The 20,497-nt window shown below is 42.1% G+C and overlaps 1 long non-coding RNA gene across 2 annotated transcripts in view; it reads left to right on the top strand.

Annotated features, from left to right (window-relative positions):
* Window positions 1-18,840, top strand: part of Gm29976 — a 41,919-nt gene extending 23,079 nt beyond the window's left edge. The window contains exons 2-3 of one of the 2 annotated variants that reach the window (XR_378302.2): window positions 3,534-3,640; window positions 18,506-18,840. This is a non-coding gene — a long non-coding RNA (predicted gene, 29976). Of the gene's footprint in view, window positions 1-3,533; window positions 3,641-15,230; window positions 15,729-18,505 lie in introns of those variants that run through there. The other variant, XR_869753.2, reaches the window with a different exon arrangement.
* Window positions 18,841-20,497: the final 1,657 nt, after the last annotated feature.

Genomic DNA, 20,497 nt, shown 5'->3' with positions numbered 1-20,497 from the left:
ATAGCGTTCTATCAGACGTCCTTTGCAAATACTCTTTCCCAGGCTGCACTTGTCTTTTTCACTCTCTCGACTTTGTCTTTCACAGAGCAGAGGTTTTTAATTTTAATGAAGTCCTGCTTATTAATTCTTTCTGTCATGGATTGTGCTTTTGGTGTCCTTTCGAAAAAGTCTTTGCCAAACCCAAGGTCATTTACATTTTCTCTTACTTTATTTTTACTGGCAGAACTGAATAGTGAACTTAAAACCCTGTGCATGCTAGGCAAGCCCTCTGCCACTGAGCTCCAGCCTGCAGCCTTCTCCTATGTCACCTTTTTAGGAACTTTGTAGTTTCATGTCTTATGTTTACTGTAGAATGCATTGTGAGATAATGTTTTAGATTTGCCTTTTATTTTAATTTTTGCTTGTCTTTGTGAACGTATGCCACATATACACAGGTGCCACGAAGGCCAGAAGAAGACGTCTAACCCTTTGGAGTTGGAGTTACGTGTGGTCCTAAGTCACCTGGCATGGGTGCTGGGGAACTGAATGTCAGTCCTCCAGAAGAGCAGTGAGCCTCTTAACTGCTGAGCCAACTCCCAGCCTTGAAATAGTGGCAACTCAGTGTTCAGATTCCTCTCTTCACATGTGGATGGATATCCAGTTGTTTCAGGACTGTTTGTTGAGAACTCTTTCTTGTCTCCATTGCTTTTGTTCCTCTCAGCCATGTTACACTGATCTATTGTGGTACAAATTGCAACCTTGCCTTAAGTACTCATCTTGGGAATCTGTGGTTGAGTCCTAGATGCTCAAGACCTCAGAGTGGCCTCTGCCCCTGCTGTGGGCACCTCATCCAATCATTTCAACTCTATCCCTTCAGTGTGATTAGAGATGTAAAGCCCCTGTGAGAAGTTTAAAGATGCTATTGTGAGAAGCAAAGCTCTGCTCTGATGTTCTCCTTGCAATTTGTTGCCAGAATCCTCTCTGGGCAGTATGCCTTTCTCTTGCCAGAGTGTTGAATTTTCATTTCCTTCTGGGCAGGAACTAGATAGTCTAACATCATGCATTCTCTTTATAATCTATTTTCTTAAATAGAAAATTTATCCCTTCCTCCTTTACAATTCGTAGTTTATTTAGTCTTGAAAGAGTCACTTAAAAAAAAAACAAATACTCAAGCAAAACAAAAAGACTTATACTCTTCAGATGGAAAAATTGACTTTCAAGATTATTTAGAGTGCAACATATCTATTCAGCAACTCTATTGATATTAGCTGTTCTCACTCAAGAGAGAAGCTCAAACTTTCTCCCCGTGACAGTTCATACAGCAAGTTGTCTGGCTCCCCAGCTAGCAGCGAATGGGAAATGGTATTAGATAGCATAAGACGTGCATATGTGCATATCTTGAATACACACAGAGACACGGGCTTAGATTTGAATCAGAGAAATAGATGAGTTCTAGAATTAAAAGAAATGGAACACTGTATGTACATTGGTGCAGTTCTCACTGACCTTAACAGAGGAGCAGCTCTAGGGTAAGGGCCTGGAAAGATGGCTCAGGAGATAAGAATACCATCTGCTCTTGCAGAGGACCAGGGTTTGGTTCCTAGCATCCACAGGCAGCTCACAGCCATCTGTAATTATAGTTCCAAGGGATATAGTGCCCTCTTCTGGCATCTGTGGGCATCAGAAATGTATATAGTATATTTAAACAAATTAAATAATTACAGGTTATACCACTAGCTAATCATACAACCAAGGGGAAGTCACAATTTCAATCTCTTTATCTAATTCAATTCAATATTCATCAAAATATTTATCTAAGTGTTTAATTGTTCCTATTAACTAAAAGAAACATTTGTGGGTTTGTTCCATACACACACACACACACACACACACACACACAGAGAGAGAGAGAGAGAGAGAGAGAGAGAGAGAGAGAGAGAGAGAGAGCGCAGTAGGGATTCAACCTGTGGCCTTAAGCTTATAGGCACTGATATTCATGGCCCCTAAGATATTTAAGTTCGGTTTTCTTGCCTTTTTTGGTTTTATTTTTTCCTTTTCAATATGCGCTTTCAAAACTTTTAATGCATATAAAATATTTAATCAGATTTGCTCTAAACTTAAAACCACATAAAATGCAGTTGAAATTGTAATATCTCACAGTTTACATCTATCACACTGCAAGTGTTCCAGAGCACCAAGAAAAACGAAAACAAAGAATTTTTTCAATGAAATCACCTTAGATTTCAGTAAATTTTAAAGGCAGTTTTTCTAATACAATATCCATCATAAAAATCAAGCATAACCAAGAACAGGAGAAGGTCATACAGCTAAATTGGTCTTACAAAGTAATCTCACAGCAGAAACAATTTACATATACTCCAAATAGAGAGATATCAGATACCCCATACCATGGGGTAAAGGAGATGAAAGCAAGTTGGAAGGTTTTTTTTTTGTTTTGTTTTGTTTTGTTTTAAATAAGGAACAGACAACTAATATGATTTAGAAACACAGTTGCTGAGACTTTATTTTATACAAGTAATGAAGTAGTTTAACTTGAAGATTCAAGAATAAAGCAGGGCAGAAATGAACTGAACTATACATTCTGGATTACAAGCAAAGAACATTCACAAAGACACGTTACTTTGCAATTAAAAACTAGACTAATAACAGACCTAGTAACACATCTCTTGAAAACGAAAGGAAAATGAAATAAAACTACATTGGAGGTCGGAACTGTATTCTACTAATACTTATTATAAGAAAGTTTAAAGGGTATAATTAGGAGTGTAATTGCGTGCTCCTAGATGGAGGACCCTTAGAGATGTGAAAATAACAACAAACTCAATAAAATTAGCCATGAAAACCAAATATAATCTATTATATAGACCAAGGAAAGCATGGTTTGGGAAGAGTTAAATTATAAAAAGGACAAAAATAGACACCCATGTATAAATAAGTATGGAGAAACTGGAACTCAAGTTATTCCAAGGAATTTGCCTTATTTGGAAAAAGAATATAAAAATAGCAGTTGACATTGATAGGTTAAAATTTTAATTTTTGGAGTACCTATCATCAAAATTGAAAAGGAAGGTCTACCTTTCAGATCATTAGATGAAATATGAATAAAACAAAATAGATCCAGCCCTGAAGGAATTGAAGGGAATGTTTCCTATAGCTTTGTGCTACCTACCTTTGCTCCTGAATCTACCAGCCCCCACCTGGATTCCCTTACACAGATAAAAGACACACACACAGTTGCTTCCTTTTCAAATTGCCTTTTTGGGTGATACTATCTCCCTCCTGGAAAAGTATGCCTTTATCAATTTCTTATTTCTACCTCTACCATCTTCCCTAAACTTCAGCTTCTAAACTGTCCTGATCACCTGTTGTGACCACTCCATTTTGAGATCTCACATTGCAGCTTGATTCTTTTCTCTCCATAGCATGGTGAATTTTCCTCTCTCCTTCCTTGCATCCCCCCCTTTCTCCAGGGACCCAGAAATCCCTCCTGTATCTTCTGCCCAGCAATTAACCCATGGCTTTCTTTATTACAGATGAAGAACCAATTGGGGAACAGGATCTCAGCATCAGAACTACCATTACAAGGGAACTGGCAATGAGAGACAAATGATATACATGGAATGATGTCAGTTTAAACCAGGTATATCACACAAAAGAAGCAGGAAACAACATCCATGCCAATTAAGTGAGATAGCTCTTCATGAGTATGTATGCATGCTCATGTATTCAGTACTCTGTGTGTGTGTGTGTGTGTGTGTGTGTGTGTGTGTGTGTGTGTGTGTGTGTGTGTGTGTATAACACCAGGCATCATCCTCAGAAAAACCGTAAACTCCATTTAAGTCAGGGCCTCTCATTGATCTGAACTTCACCAATTAGGCTAGATTTGGCTAATGAAGCATCTTCTTTTTTTTTCTAATATTTTTTATTATTATGTATTTTCCTCAATTACATTTAGAATGCTATCCCAAAAGTCCCCCATACCCTCCCCCTCACTTCCCTACCCACCCATTCCCATTTTTTGGCCCTGGCATTCCCCTGTACTGGGGTATATAAAGTTTGTGTGTCCAATGGGCCTCTCTTTCTAGTGATGGCCGACTAGGCCATCTTTTGATACATATGCAGCTAGAGTCAAGAGATCCGGGGTACTGGTTAGTTCATAATGTTATTGCACCTACAGGGTTGCAGATCTCTTTAGCTCCTTGGATACGTTCTCTAGCTCCTCCATTGGGGGCCCTGTGCTCCATCCAATAGCTTACTGTGAGCACCTACTTATGTGTTTGCTAGGCCCCGGCCTAGTCTCACAAGAGACAGCTATATCAAGATCCTTTCAGCAAAATCTTGCTAGTGTATGCAATGGTGTCATCGTTTGGAGGCTAATTATGGGATGGATCTCCGGATATGGCAGTCTCTACATGGTCCATCCTTTTGTCTCAGCTCTAAACTTTGCTCTGTAACTCCTTCCATGGGTAATTGTTTCCAATTCTAAGAAGGGGCAAAGTGTCCACACTTTGGTCTTTGCTCTTCTTCAGTTTCACGTTTTGCAAATTGTATCTTATATCTCGGGTATACTAAGTTTCTGGGCTAATATCCACTTATCAGTGAGTGCATATCATTTGAGTTCTTTTGTGATTGGGTTACCTCACTCAGGATGATGCCCTCCAGGTCCATCCATTTGCCTAGGAATTTCATAAATTCATTCTTTTTAATAGCTGAGTAGTACTCCATTGTGTAAATGTACCACATTTTTTTGTATCCATTACTCTGTTGAGGGGCATCTGGGTTCTTTCCAGCTTCTGGCTATTAAAAATAAGGCTTCTATGAACATAGTGGAGCATGTGTCCTTCTTACCGGTTGGGACATCTTCTGGATATATGCCCAGGAGAGGTATTGTGGGATCCTCCGGTAGTACTATGTCCAATTTTCTGAGGAACCGCCAGACTGATTTCCAGAGTGGTTGTACAAGCTTGCAATCCCACCAACAATGGAGGAGTGTTCCTCTTTCTCCACATCCTCCCCAGCATCTGATGTCACCTGAATTTTTGATCTTAGGCATTCTGACTGGAGTGAGGTGGAATCTCAGGGTTGTTTTGATTTGCCTTTCCCTGATGATTAAGGATGTTGAACATTTTTTCAGGTGCTTCTCAGCCATTCAGTATTCCTCAGGTGAGAATTCTTTGTTTAGCTCTGAGCCCCATTTTTTAATGGGGTTATTTGATTTTCTGGAGTCCACCTTCTTGAGTTCTTTATATATATTGGATATTAGTCCCCTATCTGATTTAAGATAGGTAAAGATCCTTTCCCGATCTGTTGGTGGCCTTTTTGTCTTATTGATGGTGTCTTTTGCCTTACAGAAGCTTTGCAGTTTCATGAGGTCCCATTTGTCTTCTGGATATATGCCCAGGAGAGGTATTGCGGGATCCTCCGGTAGTACTATGTCCAATTTTCTGAGGAACTGCCAGACTGATTTCCAGAGTGGTTGTACAAGCCTGCAATCCCACCAACAATGGAGGAGTGTTCCTCTTTCTCCACATGCTTGCCAGCATCTGCTGTCACCTGAAGTTTTGATCTTAGCCATTCTGCTAGTGTGAGGTGAAATCTCAGGGTTGTTTTGATTTGCATTTCTCTGATGATTAAGGATGCTGAACATTTTTTCAGGTGCTTCTCAGCCATTCGGTATTCCTCAGGTGAGAATTCTTTGTTAAGCTCTGCACCTTTTTTTTAATGGGGTTATTTGATTTTCTGGAGTCCACCTTCTTGAGTTCTTTATATATATTGGATATTAGTCTCCTATCTGATTTAGGATAGGTAAAGATCCTTTCCCAATCTGTTGGTGGCCTTTTTGTCTTATTGATGGTGTCTTTTGCCTTACAGAAGCTTTGCAATTTTATTAGGTCCCATTTGTCAATTCTCGATCTTACAGCACAAGCCATTGCTGTTCTATTCAGGAATTTTCCCCCTGTGCCCATATCTTCGAGGCTTTTCCCCACTTTCTCCTCTATGAGTTTCAGTGTCTCTGGTTTTATGTGACATTCCTTGATCCACTTAGATTTGACCTTAGGACAAGGAGATAGGAATGGATCGATTCGCATTCTTCTGCATGTTAACAACCAGTTGTACCAGCACCATTTGTTGAAAATGCTGTCTTTCTTCCACTTGATGGTTTTAGCTCCCTTGTTGAAGATCAAGTGACCATAGGTGTGTGTGTTCATTTCTGGGTCTTCAATTCTATTCCATTAGTCTACATGTCTGTCATTATACCAGTACCATGCCGTTTTTATCACAATTGCTCTGTAGTAAAGCTTTAGGTCAGGCATGGTGATTCCACCAGAAGTTCTTTTATCCTTGAGAAGAGTTTTTGCTATCCTAGGTTTTTTGTTATTCCAGATGAATTTGGAGATTGCTCTTTCTAATTTGTTGAAGAATTGAGTTGGAATTTTGATGGGGATTGCATTGAATCTGTAGATTGCTTTTGGAAAGATAGCCATTTTTACAATGTTGATCCTGCCAATCCATGAGCATGGGAGATCTTTCCATCTTCTGAGATCTTCTTTAATTTCTTTCTTCAGAGACTTGAAGTTCTTATCATACAGATCTTTCACTTCCTTAGTTAGAGTCACGCCAAGATATTTTATATTATTTGTGACTATTGAGAAGGGTGTTGTTTCCCTAATTTCTTTCTCAGCCTGTTTATTCTTTGTGTAGAGCAAGGCCATCGACTTGTTTGAGTTAATTTTATATCCAGCTACTTCACTGAAGCTGTTTATCAGGTTTAGGAGTTCTCTGGTGGAATTTTTAGGGTCACTTATATATACTATCATATCATCTACAAATAGTGATATTTTGACTTCATCTTTTCCAATTTGTATCCCCTTGATCTCCTTTTGTTGTCGAATTGCTCTGGCTAGGACTTCAAGTACTATGTTGAAGAGATAGGGAGAAATTGGGCAGCCTTGTCTAGTCCCTGATTTTAGTGGGATTGCTTCCAGATGAAGCATCTTCTTATTTCCAACACCTGAGCACTGGGATTTCAAGTGCACAGCCCCAAACCAAGTGATATTTATTTATGTATTTATTTATCTATCTATTTATTTATTATTTATTTTTTATTTTTTTGTGAATGGTGGAGATCCAGGCATGTGGGATAAAGCATTTTATTGACTGATCTGTCTCCCCAGACCTCATACTGAGACTTCTTAAACTGAAGTGAAACATGTGTATTTCAGATACAGTGAGGAAATGTGGAAGAATATTATTTCAGGATTATTAGAGAGAGGCTGAATGAAACAGTGTCTCACATCATTCGCTTACCTGAGCTCCCACACAAAAGGGCAGAGATGGAGACTACTGCATGCTGAAAAGTGAAGTGTCTTGTGCTCAGAACTTTCAGTGTTGAGTAAGGCACACCTCTCAGTCTAGAGTTAAAGGTTATCCTTAGGAAAGGGAATGTCCAGTCACTGGGTCTGTAAAATAGAGGATTCAGTTCTCACCAAGTAGCTAGCCAAAACAGACTTGTGACTAGAAAACTTTCCATGAGCAATTGCCAATATACCTCCTGTGTTCTTTCTATGAGTATCTCTGGAATCCACATTAATTGGCAATCATGTTCATAAGGCATAACTATGACATACCACAAGCAGTGAAGTAATTGGTGTCAAGCATCACTGTTCCTTCTTACAAGAAGCTTGACTGTTTAGTACTTTTTCAGAGGAGCCTTCAAGATGACCAGCAGCGTATACAATGGCCTGGAGACATGTTTCTGGGATGAACTGCTTATAAATATTCATCTGTAATTTGGTGCCTGTGATTTGATTTAGTTATGCATCTGCAAGCCTCAGTACATCAAAGTAGTCATTTAAGACTTTGATGGACTCGTACTATGTTTTTTTCAAGTTAAAGGCATTTTTAATGATTATTCTGAAGTTAACCAATCAGAAGAAAGCAACTTATTGGGAAATAATATTGTAAGCCTATAAATGACTTTATCTGGGGTTGGAGAGATGGCTCAGCAGTTGTCAGCATTTGCTTTTCTTGCAGAGGACTAGGTTAAGCTTCCAGCACCACGTGATGGATCACAACCATTTGTCACTATCTAGCCCCAACGCACACTAGTACACACATGGAACATATGCATACATGCAGGCACATACAGAAACACATACAATAAAATAGCGAAATTTTTTTTCTAAAGTGACTTGACTTTAAAAATGACTTTAGAGGGCCTCCAAATCAGTTTTGAACATTGCAGATAATGCTGATAGAAAATCAGACTGTTGAAACATATTGAAACCCTTGACAGTCACAATGAGTTCATAGAAGATGAGGTAGTGGAGCTTACACGAACTACAAATGGATCAAATTAAAGCAAAATAGATCAATACTCTTAAGAGCATATAATTATTATTTTAAGTAGCTAAATTAATGTCTGTTGGTCATTTTGGGGTCTTTGTTGTTTCTCTTGTTTTTTTATGAAAGAGGCTTACATCTTAAGGGTCATGAACACAATGCATTTAAATAGTGACTATCTAACAAATAACATCAAACATGTGCTTGTATTAGGACTCAAAGGACTATAAGCATTCAGAAAACTGTAAAAAACAAAAATGAACATGGTCTTAATAAAACTTAAGTAATCAACTGATTACAAATTAATGAATTCATTGAACTATTTCTTAATCAAATCAACTGGAAGTATAATCAGTATAATCTTAAATTTAAAAAAGGAAACCTATTCTATAGACACAGATTTTTATATCAAATATGGCAAATAACTGCCCATAGCTTTCTGTTACTGTAACAAAATACCAAAATACCAGAGGCAGACAGTGGAGTGAAAAGGTTTATTTGTCCTCATTGTTTTTTAGTTTTCATTCCATGATCAGTTGGCCCTGCTGCTTTGGGATAATGGTGAGACAAGCACACATGGTGGGAGTATGAGGGAGAGGCAGGCCATTTATCTCACAGCCAGGAAATTGGAAAGAGTGAAGTGAGGACCTGGGTCTCAAAATGCAACTCAAGGACACATCTCCTAAGACCCAAAGATTACCAAATAAGTTTCACTTTTTTCAGGTTCCACCACCTTCCACAATTTCTGGGACCAAACCAGAGCACATGGGCCCTTGCAGAACATACAACATCCAGTCAGAGAAAAACTCTACAAACCAATTCTGCTTTTGTGTTTCACCAACTTTCAACATCTGTTTGAAAATTGATTCATCAAAACTGAAGCACATTCTGGATGAGTCAGTTTAACCTGGTGATAAAAGACTTGCAGAAAGGCACAGAAAATGGCCTCAATATTGAAAAGGGGGTTCAAGATGCAGGTCCTCTCAGCATTCTGCCCAGTACACAGGTGTGGGGAGCCGCCCTCACATTCGCCATTAAAAGATGGCGCTGACATCCTGTGTTCTAAGTGGTAAACAAATAATCTGCGCATGTGCCAAGGGTAGTTTTCCACTACATGTGCTCTGCCTTCCCCGTGATGACAACTCGGCCGATGGGCTGCAGCCAATCAGGGAGTAATACGTCCTAGGCGGAGAATAATTCTCCTTAAAAAGGGATGGGGTTTCGCCATTCTCTCTCTTGCTTTTGCTCTTGCTCTCTTGCACTCTTGCGCTCTGGCTCCTAAAGATGTAAGCAATAGAGCTCTTGCACTCTTGCACTCTTGCTCCTGAAGATGTAAGCAATAAAGTTTTGCCGCAGAAGATTCTGGTTTGCTGCGTTCTTCCTGGCCGGTCGCGAGAACGCGCGTAAGACACAGGGTATTCACAGGGCATTGGTTAATGGTACCCTTGCTGCCCTTGATTTTGCTTTTTTTTCCCAATGGCTGCACATCTTCAACTTCTGATAGTTGGAATGCTTTACCAATCAAGATATTCTCTGTAAGAGATCCTCTATGACAAATTGATCCATCAGGTGATGCTGTCCATGCCCTGAAATATAGTACCACACCGTTTTGGGGAGTCATGTAGACCTATAAGACAAAATGATCACAGCGCAACTCAAAGTCATTATGTAAAAGTTATTACATTGCCCAGAGATGGCAGTACACACCAATAATCCCAGCACTCAAGAGACAGAGGAAGGCGGATAGATCTCTGAGGTTGAGACCAGCCTGGTTTACAGAGCAAGTTCTAAGACAATGAGGACTACACAGAGAAATCCTGGTTCAAAAACCAAAACCAACCAACCAAACTAAATTGAAAGACTGTGACTTTACCAATATGCCTCACCCACCAACACTCTTCTACCTGCTACTTGAAATGGAAGAAAATGTGATCTAAAGCCAATACAGCAGAAAGAGGCTTGGCCACTTCTTTGCTGCTCGCTATCTTCTTTAGGCTTGTGGTGCCTGCCCATTAGCTGTGGGTGAGTCGCGCTCTTGTCTGGGTATTTCTCTGAAAAACCAGATGCACCCACAAACATGATCTGAAAGCGCCACCTCTATTGTATTACTGCATTTCTCTCAGTCCTGGGTGTTGTTTTTTTAATTTCTACCTACTTTCTGAACCTCCCCACAGTGACTGTCTCAAAGTGACTGTGTATCAGGAGTCACCCAGCAAGTACCCATTGTGGGTACATTTGCAGTATGGCAGGCCGTTTTTAGTGTGGAACAAAAATAAGGTTGCTGAATTCCTGCCCTCAAATGCTCACACTGAAAGGAAAAAAGAAAGCGGACCTTCAGGGAACTACTGGGAGCTGCCCACGAGGACAGAGAGAAATATACTGAAGCCCTTCATCCTTAGCTCAGTGCATCCTGGTCCTATCATCTCCTTGGGCAGAGTTATTTCAGTTGTCTTTTCCTGTCCACTGTCCACAGACAAGGCAAGACTTACTAATTGCACTGTCATGATCTTTTACGGGTTTGTTATCCACAGATGCTGTAATTTGCATCCTCATGGATCCACATCAGCCTCTAATATGGGCTTTTCTAACCTCAGATTGGCTTCCCATCTGTTTCCATCAAACAACAAGGGTGTCTTAGTTACTTTTCTATTGCTGTGACAAAGCACCTCGGCCAACAGCAGCTTCTGGGTGGGGGACTTCATTTTGGCTTTAGGTTCCAGAGCGATGAATCCATCATGGCAAGGAAGTGTGGCAGCAAGCAGTGAGCTTGGTGGCTGGCACAGGAAGTTGAGAACTCACAATCTCCACTGCAGGTGCAAAGCTGAGAGAGTGAACTAGAAATAGGGTGAGGCTATATGTTCTCAAAGCCTGTTCCCAGTGACATACTTCCTCCAGGAAGGCTCCTGCTCCTAAACCTCTGCAAACAATACAACCTACTGGGGACCAAGTGAGCCCTTGGGAGACATTTCTCATTTGGGCCACCACAGAGGGTGCCCAGGAGATGTACTGCTGGCTGTCAGCTCAAGCCAAAGTAATTCCATGACTCCCTGTATCAGTCATAAAAAGGGCAACCACATTCTCTATCTAATATAGAGGGATGGAGCCTGTCATGTGGATTCCCACAGACCCCTACATTCATGACCACATGTGTTCTTTACCATGTAAACTCGATTTCATGCCCAAAGGGAACAGGTCATCCTTGAGTTGCATGTTGATGAGTATAACCACATGCTGGAGCATGGATCCTGATACCAAAGGGGCACAAAACACTCGGTCTTCCCTTCCTCCAAGCAGAGCACATGAATGGACCAACAAGTACTTTCTGAATAGACTGGTGTGTTTTACAGGTTTTGGGGACTGAAATAAATGAAATGAAGCCAACACAGTGCTGGGTGACTCTCTGGACAATGAGTTTTGCAAAGATCAGCCCAGCGAGCCATGTCTGTCAACATTCCAGAGCCCTGAAGGCTGGTGCTGCCTTTCATAAGGAGTAAGGAAACTGAGTCTCAGAGAAGGAATGACGAAGGCAGCCCAGGTGATCGACTGTGTAGCACAGCAGACTGGGGTTCATGTCTCTGGGACTCCAGTCTCATAGTGTCTCTACTGTAACATGTGGTCCTCAACGTCCCTGTTTCTGTAACAGGCTATTTTGTGACTGTATTGTTCTGAGTCTAATTTGCTTGTTGTGTGTTTCTAGGAAAGTAAACAAATTATCTTAGGTATCATATATGAAATGTTTATAAAATCCCAGAATCATCACCTAAGGGATATTGAGATTTTCTAAGGGACTTCAATATGGATTTAGCTTTGGGGTTCATGAGGCTGGATGGCCCCATTTTTGTGGCCTAACCACTCTACATTGGAAAATGTTTACTTACGTCTGTTTGAAGGACCGCTAGTGAGTGACAGATGGCGAATCTTCATGTAAACACCATAAATGGTATGTGGCCTACAGTGTTTGTATTTACCTCAATCTTCTCCTCTGTGAAATGGAGTGAGATTAAATATTTTAGAGATGCCCATAGGCTTTGACATCCTAGCATTCTGCTGCTTCTATGACCAAGACAACCTGAGACTATACCTGAGAGCATGTCTACTCTTTGGACAGGAAACATCTTTGTACAACATGGAGAGATTTTGAGTCCGGAGTGACAGTCTCTGTGGTGACTGTTTGTCAGCCCCGGGCACAATACAGAGTCTGTTCACCCATGGCTGCCTTTGAGGAAATGAAAATTCGTGCCCCAGTCTCCCATCTCTCCTGTGAACACTACTGAGTCTTTAATCATACCCTGTCACAAACACTGTCTGGGTCAGAAACAAAGCTATTGCACTGCTCAGACCCTGGTCGGGGCAGAGAGGAGTCACACTTAGAGCTTGTTTTACAAGCATTTCTCTTCTGCACCAACAATTCACACATCCTTTGGCAGGAAGCCTAGGAGCACAGGCTGCACTAACCACACTCAGGGAGGGCATGGAGGGCAGGAAGGGACCTTTGAACTTTGATCTCTCCAGAGCAGGTTGTTAAAAGCTCTCTTGCCTGATTTGTTTTCTTAACTCCTGGGATAAGACTTCCACAAAAGGGCCTGCAACTTCTGATGGGCCTCCAGTGAGGTGCTGTGGGGATGACAACACTTCCGCCATCAGCTGAGAACTAGGGAATGGAAATGTGGGACTGGTACTTCGTTCCCAAATGAGAGTCACCTTTCAGACCACATTACCTGAATAATGAAAACACTATCCTTAATCATCAGGGAAATGCAAATCAAAACAACCCTGAGATTCCACCTCACACCTGTCAGAATGGCTATGATCAAAAATTCAGGTGACAGCAGATGCTGGGGAGGATGTGGAGAAAGAGGAACACTCCTTCATTGTTGGTGGGATTACAAGCTTGTACAACCACTCTGGAAATCAGTCTGGCGGTTTCTCAGAAAATTGGACATGGTACTACCGGAGAATCCTGCAATACCTCTCCTGGGCATATATCCAGAAGATGTTCAAACTAGTAAGAAAAAAACATGCTCCACTATGTTCATAGCAGCCTTATTTATAATAGCCAGAAGCTGGAAAGAACCCAGATGCCCCTCAACAAAGGAATGGATACAAAAATGTGGTACATTTACATAATGGAGTACTACTCAGCAATTAAAAACAATGAATTTATGAAATTCTTAGACAAATGGATAGATCCGGAGTATATCATCCTGAGTGAGGTAATCCAATCACAAAAGAGCACACATGATATGCACTCACTGAGAAGCGGATATTAGCCAGAAACTTAGTCTACCTAAGATACAATTTGCAAAACACATGAAACTCAAGAAGAAGGAAGACCAACGAGTGGATACTTCATTCCTCCTTAAAATGGAGAAAAAATACCCATGGAAGGAGTTACAGAGACAAAGTTCAGGGCTGAGACGGATAAAGGACCATCCAGGGACTGCCCCACCCGGGGATCCATCCCATATATAACCACCAAACCCAGACACTATTTCATATGCCAGCAAGATTTTGCTGACAGGACCCTGATATAGCTACCTCTTGTGAGGATATGCCAGTGCCCGACAAATACAGAAGTGGATGCTCACAGTCACCTATTGGATGGAATACAGGGCCCCTAATGAAGAAGCTAGAGAAAGTACTCAAAGAGCTAAAGGGGGCTTCAACACTATAGGAGGATCAACAATATCAACTAACCAGTCCCCCCACCCCCCCAAGAACTATGTATCCAGTTGCATATGTGGCAAAGGATGGCCTAGTCAGCCTTCAATGGGAGGAGAGGCCCTTGGTCTTGTGAAGATCTTATGCCCCAGTACAGGGGAATGCCAGGGCCAGGAAATGGAAGTGGGTAGGTTGAGGAGCAGGGTGGGGGGGGGGTATAGGGGATAGCATTTGAAATGTAAATACCTTTCAGAAAGGACCATTTCCCTTGGAGATTCACCTTCATCCTCTATCCATGGAGAAAGGGCCCCTGGTGCTCACTAAGACGGAGCACCAGCACCTCTCCTATGGCCCCACCTTATCCCACGGTTGATATGCATGGAGAACAGAGAGTGTGCTGGACGTGGTGCCTCAGTCATCATGCTATGATTCACAGCCTGCATCTATCTGCGCTTCATAAGTGAAGATACTAAAGCTTAAAGAGGTTGAACTATATATTTCTTTGCGCACAGACAGGGCCTTGCACAACTAACAAACAAAGGAGCCTAGATTTGAACTTAAAGCTCTACTCAGAGAAGTGGCTTGCAGACAGAATCATAACCAGGGATTTCTGCTCCCTCTAACTCTTCGAAAAGCGGAGGAAGCTGAGTTTTGAAGGGTTTGAGATTAAAAGATTTTTTTTAGCATCAAACTATTTAATATCCCTAAGTTTATACCTTTGAACAATTTTGTTTGTATTTCCAAGCTCTAATCTTCACTCTAGCCACAGAAAATTATAGCAACCTACATGGTACTAATAAATAATATTCAATTATTTAAATCTTTAGAATCACAGGATCCCACCTTGTTGAGGGGAGTGGCCATGGCTGAGAGGCATGGAGAAGTGCTTTGTGGAAAAGGCAGACAGGGGTTGGAAAGGGGGAAAGAGTTGACTGAGCCGAGCTCTACTGCTGTGTGAACCAGGAGAAAGGCACACTGCAGAGTGTTACAGAGAAGCAGCAACCTGAGCAACAGAGGCTCCTCCTTTCCCTCCCTCTCCTCTCCCTGCCTTTCTCCCTTTCCACCACCCCAATAGCCAGCCAGCCCTCTTAGAGAGAGGAGGGATTGGCGCATAAGGCCTTGGGTAACTGTGACAAGCTAAAGCCATTGGAATGGTAAAGGACAGCAAGTCTGCCTAGGAATGGTAGTTTTAGTTTTTCTAAGGCTGGAAACTCAATTGTGTTTAGGTGCCGAAGCAAAGATTGGAAAATGAAGGTTTCCTGAAATGTCTTGGGGTGTAAATCAGGCATTGGTGGAAGCAGTGATCTTTCAGAGAAGAGTGGACATTGTCTTAAGTGCCTCACAAGGGAGAGAGACCACCGCATCCTCTCCCAGGGATCTTAATCACAGCTGAGGTAACCTATCCTGACCTGTCTCTGTGATAACACTGACTCTAAAGGACTCCGACTCCTAGGGTAGGAGAAAAGACAGCTGCTCTCAGGAAGACAGATTTACTCGAACTAAGCATTGAGTCACCTTCCAACCAGGTGGCAAAGTGTCACGGGGACACAGAGACTGGAGGAGATGTGAGCTCAGACACTACTGTTTTCATTCACTAGCCTTGTGACTTAGGGCTGATCTTAAGATGAATAAGCTCTAGCCACACATTGTATAATGACAGCAATGGCTCCCCTGGATGTGGTGACACACCCTGACAATCTCAGCACTGGTGAGGTAGAAGCAAGGGAGTAAGAAGTTTGAGCCTAGTACACTTCAAGTTTGCACTATATAACTACTAACTCTGTACTTCCTGGTTGGCTTTTAAAATCGGATGATGTGTTCCACAAATATGGGCACTAAATAAGTGTCCTGTGTCACTGATTACTACTTGATCCTTACCATGAAGAGTTGGAACATGCTTGTAACTGATGCTCACACAGCACACCTGAGAATTGGGGTCACTCATGATATCTTTTCCATGCGTGCTTTGACACTTTTCTCTCTTCCACTAACCATGGTGGGTTTTCTTTGCTTTTATGCAGTCCTAGGGAACAAACTCGGGACCTTGTGCTTTACAGACTGCTCTCTTCCTACTGAGCTACATATCCTAGCCCCTGCATCTACATTTTGATCAGTGTGTAAAGTGGATGTTTGTCAAGCTCAGGTTGTCTTTGAGCACAGAGAGGATTAGCCTAGATAGGTTGAACAGAGGTGAGGAACCTTGTGGAGAGTAAGAAGGGGTTCCTGCCACTCAGGGAACTAATTATATTCCTAACCCTTCTTTGAAGTGACATTCCCATTGAGAAACATGATCCAGAAGGCAGGAAGTCAATAGAAGAATGATCAGGCTTGTGACCTGAGAATCAGATTGAAGAACTGAGACCGGCTTCCCATCTGAGCCTATTCCACGGACAGCACTGTGAGCTGTCCATCCATGAGTGTGGGCAGAGGCAAAGGGCTGGGGTTCTGCAGCTGGCTAATCTAAAAGGAGGGAGACTCAAGTGGGAAATGCAACACACACAACTCACCAGGCATTACCACACACCACAGGTTACACATACCACACATAGACTGCATAGCTCTCACACCACACATATAACATACTATACCCATACCACATACCATACTCATACTCCATACACAATACTTGCAATGCCCACCAAACACAGGCATACATACCACAAATATAGACACAAACCACACACACACACACACACACACACACACACACACACACACACTCCCACACATCATGTAGCACAGGTGTGCACACACTTTAGGTACATACAAACACAGAATACTTTCATAGTATTAGCACTATTCCCAACGTCACTCCCCCCCCCATGTACATTATATATGTACTATGCACCACGCCCGCACAGACACACCCCTCCACACACTTATTGATTCCTCAATTTTTGTCACTCAAAGTGAATTCTTTGAGAAGTGGCAATGATGGAGAGAGAAAGGAGAGTGTAAGTTTTCTTTAAATAAGTTCACCCTGGGCCAGAGTTATCTCTTAAATGTAGATGAGAATAGATACTCTTTTTTTTTGTCTCCCTCCTCCATAGGCTGAAAAATGAAACCTGATGCTTTCACTCTGTATCTAATAGTGGGAGTGGTCCAGGTTGTTGTGGTTGTGGTGGTGGTGATGATGATGATGACAATTTAAAATAAAGTGTGGTGTGTACAATACACTCATCAGCATGCAGGAAGCTCTTCTTGATCTTGTATTTGAGGCAATCCAGGAAAAGCAAAGAGAAAATGCATTCTGAGCCAGTCCGGGGTGGGGCCAGAGTCTCCAGGAAAAGAGACAATCCATGCAAAGCTAAAGCATGGCGATCTTGCCATGTCCTATTGCTGGTCATTTTACTGTGGTAATCAGCCTTGAGCCAATACGTTCAGGAGCTTTGAGCCAACAAACTCAGAGGGACAAGGGTAGCTGGGGTCTAGCCATCAGAGGTCTGAGCAAAGAACCACTGAAGACAGGTCCCTGGAAAGACAGGATTTGCATGGACCAAGGCAACCACTGAGAAATCAAGCAAAACAGTAGGTGCTACTCACTCATCAGCCATGGCAGGCAAAGCTCACTCAAAGAGAATGGGGGTGTGGTCTGCCGGTTATTAGAGTGAGGTTTTGTGTCTTATATTTTCTGTTAATGTGCCATCTCATTCGTCAGGAACTTTATGAGGCACGCACTAGGATTATTCAGTCATACAGATGGGTAAACTGAGACCAAGAGCTTCTAACCTCAAGTACCTGGCTCTTGTTCTCACACCTTGCTTCTGTAACTCTTCCCAAGTCTTCCTAAGAGCTCACATGTTTGCTTTAGGAGCATACTAACTCCAATGTGGATGGTTAATTGAAGGCATTCTGATATTCAACCAAAATTCTCTTTCCAGATCTTACATATGTTTCTCATTATAGTATGGATTTCCTTATTGGAAATTATATCATGCATCCATTTCCTTACTGTATGGTCATTTTTGCTAGACTGTAAACTCCACTGGAACAAGAAACTGGTCTAATTTACCCATTTCCCCTACCCAAAACAGACCTTGGCATACAATAGATGATAAGGCAACACACGCAACACAGTGACACCCAGAAACCCACACAACACAGCTGCAGACTTGTAGCATGCTTTTGGCATCCATTCTCCTAACCAATACCCCACACTGCCTTTTTCAGTTAGGTTAACTATCTTTGAAGAAGTTCCCTGGGTCTCAAAGTATAAATGAGACTCTGTAAAGATCAGTTTTCCACTCCAGGACCCCAGCTGATTAACTTCAAATCAGAGAAGTGAGCTCATCGAAAGCTGTTCTAGAGATTAAATCCTGCCAACAGCTTTTCACTGTCTTTCCTCCTATGTTCATGTTTGTAGTTTATTTCTCATCTGTAGTTCAGATAGCAAAACTCCAGAATCTGTTTTCCTCTTAAAACTTTGTCTACCTCACATTTTTCCCTTTTGTGCTGCACTTGGGGAACTTCATTTGGCTTCAATATTCACCTTGTATTTCAGACTCCGGCTATTTCAAGCATAGAAGCTTCTAATTGACTTTCAGAGCTGTAATGCATGTCTGGGACTCATGGAGAATATGAACAAACTCACTGCAAAGCCTTCTGGATACTTTCTCCCAGGTAACAATTGTTCCCATTATCACAGGTCAGCCAGGAGGAGGAAACAGCCTCCTGCTGGTTGTCCCCAAATGATGCTGATGTAGAGTCCTGGACATGCAGTCCTTAAGAGCAGCTGTGTTCTTCCACCCTACATCTCCCCTCTGCCTTATCTCTGATGAGCACCCACTGGCACTGAATGTGTAACTGCCTGTGGCCTTAAAGATGCCTTTGTTTGTTTGCTTGCTTGCTTTCTGAGCCCATACTCTTTATACTCTCCTGCTAAGCAAGGTGTTCGTTTCTAGTCTTGTTAGTCTCAACTGGGTTATGGCAGCACATGGCAGCACTTAGAAGGTAGAGGTGGGTGTGACACAGGAACTAGCTCACTTCAGGTAGTAAGTAGAAATATAAAGGGACCAAGGCTGAAATCTCAAAGTGGCTCACAAGTATCTTGGTGAAGACAGAAGCTGGAGTTAAATGGAGGAACAGGGATTAACACAGCAGAGTCTGGAGCACTGAGGAAGAGGTAGGAGAGAGCTGGCAGCTGAGTGGCAGTGAAGCTAAAATAGTAGAAAGAAGGAAGGATGCTGGAGCAGTGATGGCATGCTGGCACCCTGCCACCCAAACCCTTCAGGAGAAAATGTGAGCCATGATTGTCCTTTCATGTGTCCTTAATTCTGACGCAGCTAATTGTAACATAAAGATAGTTTCTAATACAATTTTTGTGTATGAGGGTACCTCAGGCAATCCAGAGGCAAGTAGCTAAATACAAGGTGACCAAGAAAGGTTGCAGCTAAATTTTGGAGGCTGGGATAGAATTAACTCGTAAAGCTGCAAGCTGACCTTGCACACTGAGAACAAAGAGACTTTACCATGATGAGGAACACTGAGACAACTGCCAAGTGACTACTAGCTGATAGACAATCAAGGCCCACAATTAGCAAAACTGGAACCAGAGCAGACAGAAGCCATCTCTACTGTCTGGACAGCACATGAACAGCTCGTGGTCCTCTCCTTGCTTGAGCCAGAGGCATAGACACAGAACATGTGGGCCTACCATTTACTCAGCCCATGATAACCCAAAGAATTAGCTAGTCTCAGTAGAGATTACCTCAGCCTCTGACATTTCTCCCATGCCCTATAAAAATTCCACAGAAAGAGGTTCAGCAGCTTCTTCCTGAGTTGGAAAGCCATTCCACTCCTGGGAATTTCTCTCACATTTATGCAGTTTCTCATTTTCCCTCCATTTTTTGCTTTTCTGTAGTAATTCTTTATTAGCTTAGTTCTGCTTTGCCTAGCCTCACAGGAGTCCTTAATGTTCACTAGCGGAGGATCTTTGATGATGATATGTATCTGGAATTTTGGGTCCTTGGTTCAAGCACTAATCTGTGTAAGATCTTATCACTCTAAAACTTTGTCAGGAGAATGAGAATTGAAGGTCAGCCTGGGCTACAGAAGACTCTACTTCAAAGAGACAGAAGTAAAAATAGAATTAGGAGGAGGGAAAAGAGAAGGAACAAGAAGGGAATAAAACAGGGGATGAGGAGGAAAAGAAGGAGGAAAAGAAAGGAGAAAAAGCAGACAGAGGAAGCATGAAGAAGACAAAAGAGGAAGGAGGGAGGAGGAAGATGGGGGAGAAGAAGAAGAAGAAGGAGGAAGAAGAGAGGGGGAGAAGGATGGAGGAGGAGGTAGGGAGGAGAAGGAGGCAGGAGGAAGAAAGGGGGAGGAGGAAGAAGGAGGGAAGAGGAGAAGAGGAGGAGGAAGGAGGGAGAAGAAGGAGCAGGAAGAAGGAGAGAGGGGGAAGAAGACTTTTTTAGTGCTGAATGGAGAGTCCACATCTCAATAATTTGAAAAACAATTTCAATTTAAGTGTCTTTTAAGTATTTGATCATCAAAT

Source organism: Mus musculus, chromosome 7 (assembly GCF_000001635.26).
Source record: "Mus musculus strain C57BL/6J chromosome 7, GRCm38.p6 C57BL/6J".
Classification (NCBI taxonomy): Eukaryota; Metazoa; Chordata; class Mammalia; order Rodentia; family Muridae; genus Mus; species Mus musculus.
Note: the sequence above shows the minus strand (reverse complement) of the source record. Positions and strands in the feature narration are given on the sequence as shown.